Here is a 7,130-nt window from a genome sequence, read left to right on the forward strand (position 1 = left end):
CCGCTCCGAGCTGATTTAGCGTAGTCCTGCCGATTAAGGCATTATACGCTGATTCGACATCGATGACGATAAAGTCGATGCTCAGAGTTTTGCAATTTCCCCCTTTCCGAAGGTCGTGTGGAGGGGGATGCATCCTAGTGGCTTAATTGGCATATCTCCTAGCCCATACAGGGTGTCCGGGTAAGCTTTTAGCTCCCTTTCATCCAACCCTAATTTGTCGAATGCGGGTTTAAAGAGTATATCAGCCAAACTTCCTTGGTCTACCAAGGTCTTGTGGAGGTTGGCATTTGCCAAGATCATGGTTATCACCACCGGGTCGTCATACCCGGGCATGATCCCTTGTCCATCCTCTTTGGTGAATGAGATGGTTGGGAGATCGGGGGATTCATTTCCGACTTGGTATACTTGCTTTAGGTGTCATTTGCGAGATGATTTAGTGAGTCCTCCTCCCGCAAATTCTCCAGAGATCATATGTATATGCCTCTCGGGGGTTTGTGGTGGTGGGTCTCTTCTGTCCTCATTATCTCGCTTTCTTTTTCCAAGATTTTCCTACATTTCCACGAGATATCTATCAAGTCGGCCTTCCCTGGCTGATGAGCGGATAATTTATACGCTTTTTGGCATTATTTTTAGGTAGTTTTTAGTATGATCTAGCTACTTTTTAGGATATTTTTATTAGTTTTTATGCAAAATTCATATTTTTGGACTTTACTATGAGTTTGTGTGTTTTTCTGTGATTTCAGGTATTTTTTGATTGAAATTGAGGGACCTGAGCAAAAATCTGATTCAGAGGCTGACAAAGGACAGCAGATGCTATTGGATTCTTACCTCCCTGCACTTGAAGTGAATTTTCTGGAGCTACAGAACTCCAAATGGCGCGCTCTCAATTGTGTTAGAAAGTATACATCCAGAGATTTCCAGCAATATATAATAGTCCATACTTTTCTCGAGTTTTGACGATGCAAACTAGCGTTCAAACGCCCCTTCTTTGCCTTATTCTGAAGTCAAAACACTGGAACTGGTATAAAAGTTGGAGTTAAATGTCCAAACTGGCATAAAGGCTGGCGTTTAACTCCAAGAGAAGTCTCTACACGTGTAAAGCTCAATGCTCAGCCCAAGCACACACCATGTGGGCCCGGAAGTGGATTTCTGCATCATTCACCTATTTCTGTAAACCCTATTAGCTAGTTTCATTATAAATAGGACCTCTTACTATTGTATTTTCATCTTTTGATCACCTTTTAATCTCTTGATCACATTTTGGGGGCTGGCCTCACGGCCATGTCTGGACCTTGTTCTTATGTATTTTTAACGGTGGAGTTTCTACACACCATAGATTAAAGTGTGGAGCTCTACTGTTCCTCGAGTATTAATGCAATTACTATTGTTCTTCTATTCAGTTCAGCTTATTCTTATTCTAAAATATTTGCTACACTTCAACATGATGAATGCGATGATCCGTGACACTCATCATCACTCTCACCTATGAACGCGTGACTGACAACCACTTCCGTTCTACCTTAGAACGAACGTGTATCTTTTAGCCTCCATTCCGAATGATCGGAGTCTTCGTGGTATAAGATATAATTATTGGCAGTCATTCCTGAGATCCGGAAAGTCTAAACCTTGTTTGTAGTATTCCGAGTAGGATCTGGAAGGGAATGACTGTGATGAGCTTCAAACTTGCGAGTGTTGGGCGTAATGACAGACGCAAAAGGATCACTGGATTCTATTCCAACATGATCGAGAACCGACAGATTATTAGCCGTGCGGTGACAGCGCATTTGGACCATTTTCACTGAGGACGGGAGGTAGCCATTGACACCGGTGAAACCCAACATTCAGCTTGCCATGGAAAAGAGTATGAATGATTGGATGAAGGCAGTAGGAAAGCAGAGATTCAAAGGAGCAAAGCATCTCCATACACTTATCTAAAATTCTCACCAATGAATTACATAAGTATCGCTTTCTTTATTTTCTGTTTATTTATCTTTTAATTATGAAAACTCTATCACCCATTTAATTCTGCCTGACTAAGATTTACAAAGTGACCATAGCTTGCTTCAAGCCGACAATCTCCGTGGGATCGACCCTTACTCACGTAAGGTATTACTTGGACGACCCAGTGCACTTGCTGGTTAGTTGTGCGGAGTTGTGATAAAGTGTGATTCACGTTTGAGAGCACCAAGTCTATTGGCGCCATTGTTGATGATCACAATTTTGTGCACCAAGTTTTTGGCGCCGTTACCGGGGATTGTTCGAGTTTGGACATCTGACGGTTCATCTTGTTGCTCAGATTGCGTAATTTTTATTTTCTTTTCAAAATGTTTCCAAAAATCTTTCAAAAATTTTCTTCTTTTTTTTCGTTTTTCCAAATATAATTTTTGAAAAATCCAAAAAATTCATAAAATCATAAAAACTCAAAAATATTTCATGGTTCTTGTTGAATATAGGGCCAAACTTTAAGTTTGGTGTCAATGGCATGATTTTAACTGTCTTGCAAATTTCGAAAAACATGCATAATGTTCTTGATGATCTTCAAGCTGTTCTTGATGAATTCTCTTGTTTGATCTTCATGATTTCTTGTTTTGCACTGCATGATGTTTTACATGTGCATTCTTGCAAAGCATATAGGCCAAACATGAGAAAGTTCTAACTTTGGTGTCCTCCATGTTTTCTTTCATTAAGAAAACTGAGTTCTTGATGTTCATCTTGAACTTCAAGATTGTTCTTGGTGTTCATCTTGATGTTCATAATGTTCTTGCATATATCTTGTGTTTTGATCCAAGAATTATATGTTTCAACTCATTTTGTTGTTTTTCAAAATTGAAAACATATCTTCTTGAATAAAGGATTTAGCAAAATGAAGATCCAAGAACATAAAGCAGAGGAATTACAGAGAAAACGCTGGGTGTTCAAAACGCCCAGTGAAGAAGGAAAACTGGCGTTTAAACGCCAGCCAGGGTACCTGGCTGGGCGTTTAAACGCCTAAACCATGCAGCAATTGGGCGTTAAATGCCCAAAACATGCAGCTCCTGGGCGTTTAACGCTAGGATGACACAAGGAGAGGAATTTTGTTTTCAAATCAAATCTTTTTCAAATCTTCATATTTTTTTTTTAAATCAAATCTTTTTCAAATCAATTTTTTTTTTTCAATCATATCTTTTTAAACATATCTTTTTCAAAATCATATCTTTTCAAACATATCTTTTTCAAAAATCAAATCTTTTTAATTTTGTTTTTCAATTATATCTTTTTAATCATATCTTTTTCAAATCATATCTTTTTCAAAAATTTGATTTCAAAAATCTTTTCTAAACTTCCTATCTTTTCAAAATTAATTTTCAAATATTTATTTTAAATGTTAATTTTCAAAAATTCTTCCCCTCTCTCATCTTTTTAAACACTAAAGATTTCTCCTCCATTGTCAATTCAAACTCCATCTCTCTTTAAGTGTTCGAATTCTTTCTTACCTACATCCTTCTTCTATTCTCTGACACTTCAAGGAATCTCTATACTGTGACATAGAGGATTCCATACTTTCTCTCTTTTCTTCTCTCTCATATGAGCAGGAACAAAGATAAAGGCATACTTGTTAAAGCTGATCCTGAACCTGAAAGGACTCTGAAAAAGAAGCAGCAAAAGAAACAATTATGGCCGAACCAAACAACAATGCAAGGAAGATGCTTGGTGATTTTACTACACCAACTTCCAACTTTTATGGAAGAAGCATCTCAATCCCTGCCATAGGAGCAAACAATTTTGAGCTAAAGCCTCAATTAGTTTCTCTACTATAATAGAACTGCAAGTTTCATGGACTTCCATCAGAAGACCCTTACCAGTTTTTAACTGAGTTCTTGAAGATCTATGATCTTGAAGTCTACAAGCTTATGCTTTTCCCTTGTGCTATAAGAGACAGAGCTAGAACATGGTTGGATTCACAACCTAAGGAAAGCCTGAACTTTTGGGATAAGCTAGTCAATGCTTTCTTGGCCAAATTCTTTCCACTTCAAAAGATGAGTAAGCTTAGAGTGGAAATCCAAACCTTTAGACAGAAGGAAGGTGAATCCCTCTATGAAGCTTGGGAAAGATATAAATAACTGATCAAAAGGTGTCTTACTGATATGCTTTTAGAATGGAGCATCATATGTATATTCTATGATGGTCTGTCTGAGTTATCAAAATGTCATTGGACCATCCTACAGGAGGATCTCTTCATCTGAAAACCCCTGTAGAAGCTTAGGAACTCATTGAAATGGTTGCAAATAACCAGTTCATGTATACCTCTGAGAGGAATCCTGTGAGTAATGGGACGTCTCAAAAGAGAGGAGTTCTTGAAATTGATGCTCTGAATGCCATATTGGCTCAGAACAAAATATTGACCCAACAAGTCAATATGATCTCTCAGAGTCTGAATGGATTGCAAAATGCATCCAACAGTACTAAGGAAGCATCTTCTGAAGAAGAAGCTTATGATCTTGAGAACCATGCAATGGCAGAGGTGAATTACATGGGTGAAGCCTTTGGCAACACCTATAATCCTTCAAGGAAAAATCATCCAAATGGAAGGATCAACAGAAGCAAGGCTTCAATAATAACAATGGTGGAAGAAACAGGTTTAGCAATAGCAAACCTTTTCCATCATCATCTCAGTAACAGACAGAGCATTCTGAGCAGAATCCTTCTAGCTTAGCAAACATAGTCTCTGATCTATCTAAGGCCACTCTTAGTTTCATGACTGAAATAAGATCCTCCATTAGAAACTTGAAGGCACAAGTGGGCCAGCTGAGTAAGAGGGTCACTGAAACTCCTCCCAGCACTCTCCCAAGCAATACAGAAGAAAATCCAAAAGGAGAGTGCAAGGCCATTGATGTAATCAAAATGGCCGAAACCTTGAAGGGGGAGGAGGACGAAAATTCCAATGAGGAAGACCTCAAGGAACGTCCACCATTCAGTAAGGAGTACCTTAATGAGGAACCAAAGGAATCTGAGGCTCATATAGAGACCATAGAGATTCTCTTGGACCTCCTTTTACCATTCATGATCTCTAATGACTATTCATCTTCTGAAGAGGATGAAGACATTGTTGAAGGGCAAGTTGCCCAATATTTAGGAGCAATCATGAAGCTGAATTCCAAGTTATTTGGTAATGAGACTTGGGAGTAAGAACATCCCTTGCTCACCAATGAAGTGAATACATTGGTTCAGCAAAATTTACCTCAAAAGAAACAGGATCCTGGTAAATTCTTCATACCTGATGAGCGGATAATTTATACGCTTTTTGGCATTGTTTTTAGTATGTTTTTAGTAGTTTTAGTTAGTTTTTAGTATACTTTTTATTAGTTTTTAGTTAAAATTCACTTTTCTGGACTTTACTATGAGTTTGTGTGTTTTTCTGTGATTTCAGGTATTTTCTGGCTGAAATTGAGGGACCTGAGCAAAAATCTGATTCAGAGACTGAAAAGGACTGCAGATGCTGTTGGATTCTGACCTCCCTGCACTCGAAGTGGATTTTCTGGAGCTACAAAAGCCCAATTGGCGCGCTCTCAACGGTGTTGGAAAGTAGACATCCTGGGCTTTTCAGCAATATATGATAGTCCATACTTTGCCCAAGATTTGATGACCCAAACCGGCGTTCAAAGTCACCTTCAGATTTCCCAGCGTTAAACGCCGGAACTGGCACCAAAGTGGGAGTTAAACGCCCAAACTGGCACAAAAGCTGGCGTTTAACTCCAAGAAGAGTCTCTACACGAAAATGCTTCATTGCTCAGCCCAAGCACACACCAAGTGGGCCCGGAAGTGGATTTTTATGTCATTTACTCATTCTTAAGCTACTAGTTCTCTATAAATAGGACCTTTTACTATTGTATTCTAATCTTTCAATCTTAGGATCTTTTGATCATGTTTTTATGATTGAACCCTCTTTGGGAGGCTGGCCATTCGGCCATGCCTAGACCTTGTTCTTATGTATTTTCAACGGTGGAGTTTCTACACACCATAGATTAAGGTGTGGAGCTCTGCTGTACCTCGAGTATTAATGCAATTACTATTGTTCTTCTATTCAATTCCGCTTGTTCTTGTTCCAAGATATCACTTGTTCTTCAACTTGATGAATGTGATGATCCGTGACACTCATCATCATTCTCACCTATGAACGTGTGACTGACAACCACCTCCGTTCTACCTTAGATTGGGTGAATATCTCTTGGATTCCTGATACACGACGCATGGTTGATCGCCTGACAATCGAGCGCTCGCCTGACAACCGAGCCAGCCATTCCGTGAGATCAGAGTCTTCGTGGTATAGGCAAGAACTGATGGCGGCATTCAAGAGAATCCGGAAGGTCTAACCTTGTCTGTGGTATTCTGAGTAGGATTCAATGATTGAATGACTGTGACGTGCTTCAAACTCCTGAGGGCGGGGCGTTAGTAACAGACGCAAAAGAATCACTGGATTCTATTCTGGCCTGATTGAGAACTGACAGATGGATAGCCGTGCCGTGACAGGGTGCGTTGAACATTTTCACTGAGAGGATGGGAGGTAGCCACTGACAACGGTGAAACCCTTGCATAAGCTTGCCATGGAAAGGAGTAAGAAGGATTGGATGAAGACAGTAGGAAAGCAGAGAGACGGAAGGGACAAAGCATCTTCATACGCTTATCTGAAGCTCTCACCAATGATATACATAAGTATCTCTATCTTTTATCTTTATGTTTCATTCATCATCTATACCCATTTGAGTCTGCCTGACTAAGATTTAGAAGGTGACCATAGCTTGCTTCATACCGACAATCTCTGTGGGATCGACCCTTACTCGCGTAAGGTTTATTACTTGGACGACCCAGTACACTTGCTGGTTAGTTGCGCGGAGTTGTGATAGAGAGTTGAGATTGCAATGAGCGTACCATGTTGATGGCACCATTGATGATCACAATTTCGCATAGCAAGTCTTTGGCGCCGTTGCCGGGGATTGTTTCGTGTATGGACAACTGACGGTTCATCTTGTTGCTTAGATTAGGTATTTTTCAGAATTCTTAAGAATGAGTTCTAGAGTTTCATGATGATCTGTTGAAGTCTGGCTGGCTGAGAAGCCATGTCTAATCTTATTGGACCGAGGTTTCAACTTATC

At 39.6% G+C, this 7,130-nt stretch overlaps 1 non-coding gene across 1 annotated transcript; it reads right to left on the reverse strand.

The window, feature by feature from the left end:
• Window positions 1-4,022: 4,022 nt before the first annotated feature.
• On the reverse strand, window positions 4,023-4,130 carry LOC130983705 (small nucleolar RNA R71). The gene has a single exon (XR_009087683.1). It is a non-coding gene; the product is annotated as a small nucleolar RNA R71 (small nucleolar RNA).
• Window positions 4,131-7,130: the final 3,000 nt, after the last annotated feature.

The sequence above is a fragment of the Arachis stenosperma genome, chromosome 5, assembly GCF_014773155.1.
Source record: "Arachis stenosperma cultivar V10309 chromosome 5, arast.V10309.gnm1.PFL2, whole genome shotgun sequence".
NCBI lineage: Eukaryota > Viridiplantae > Streptophyta > Magnoliopsida > Fabales > Fabaceae > Arachis > Arachis stenosperma.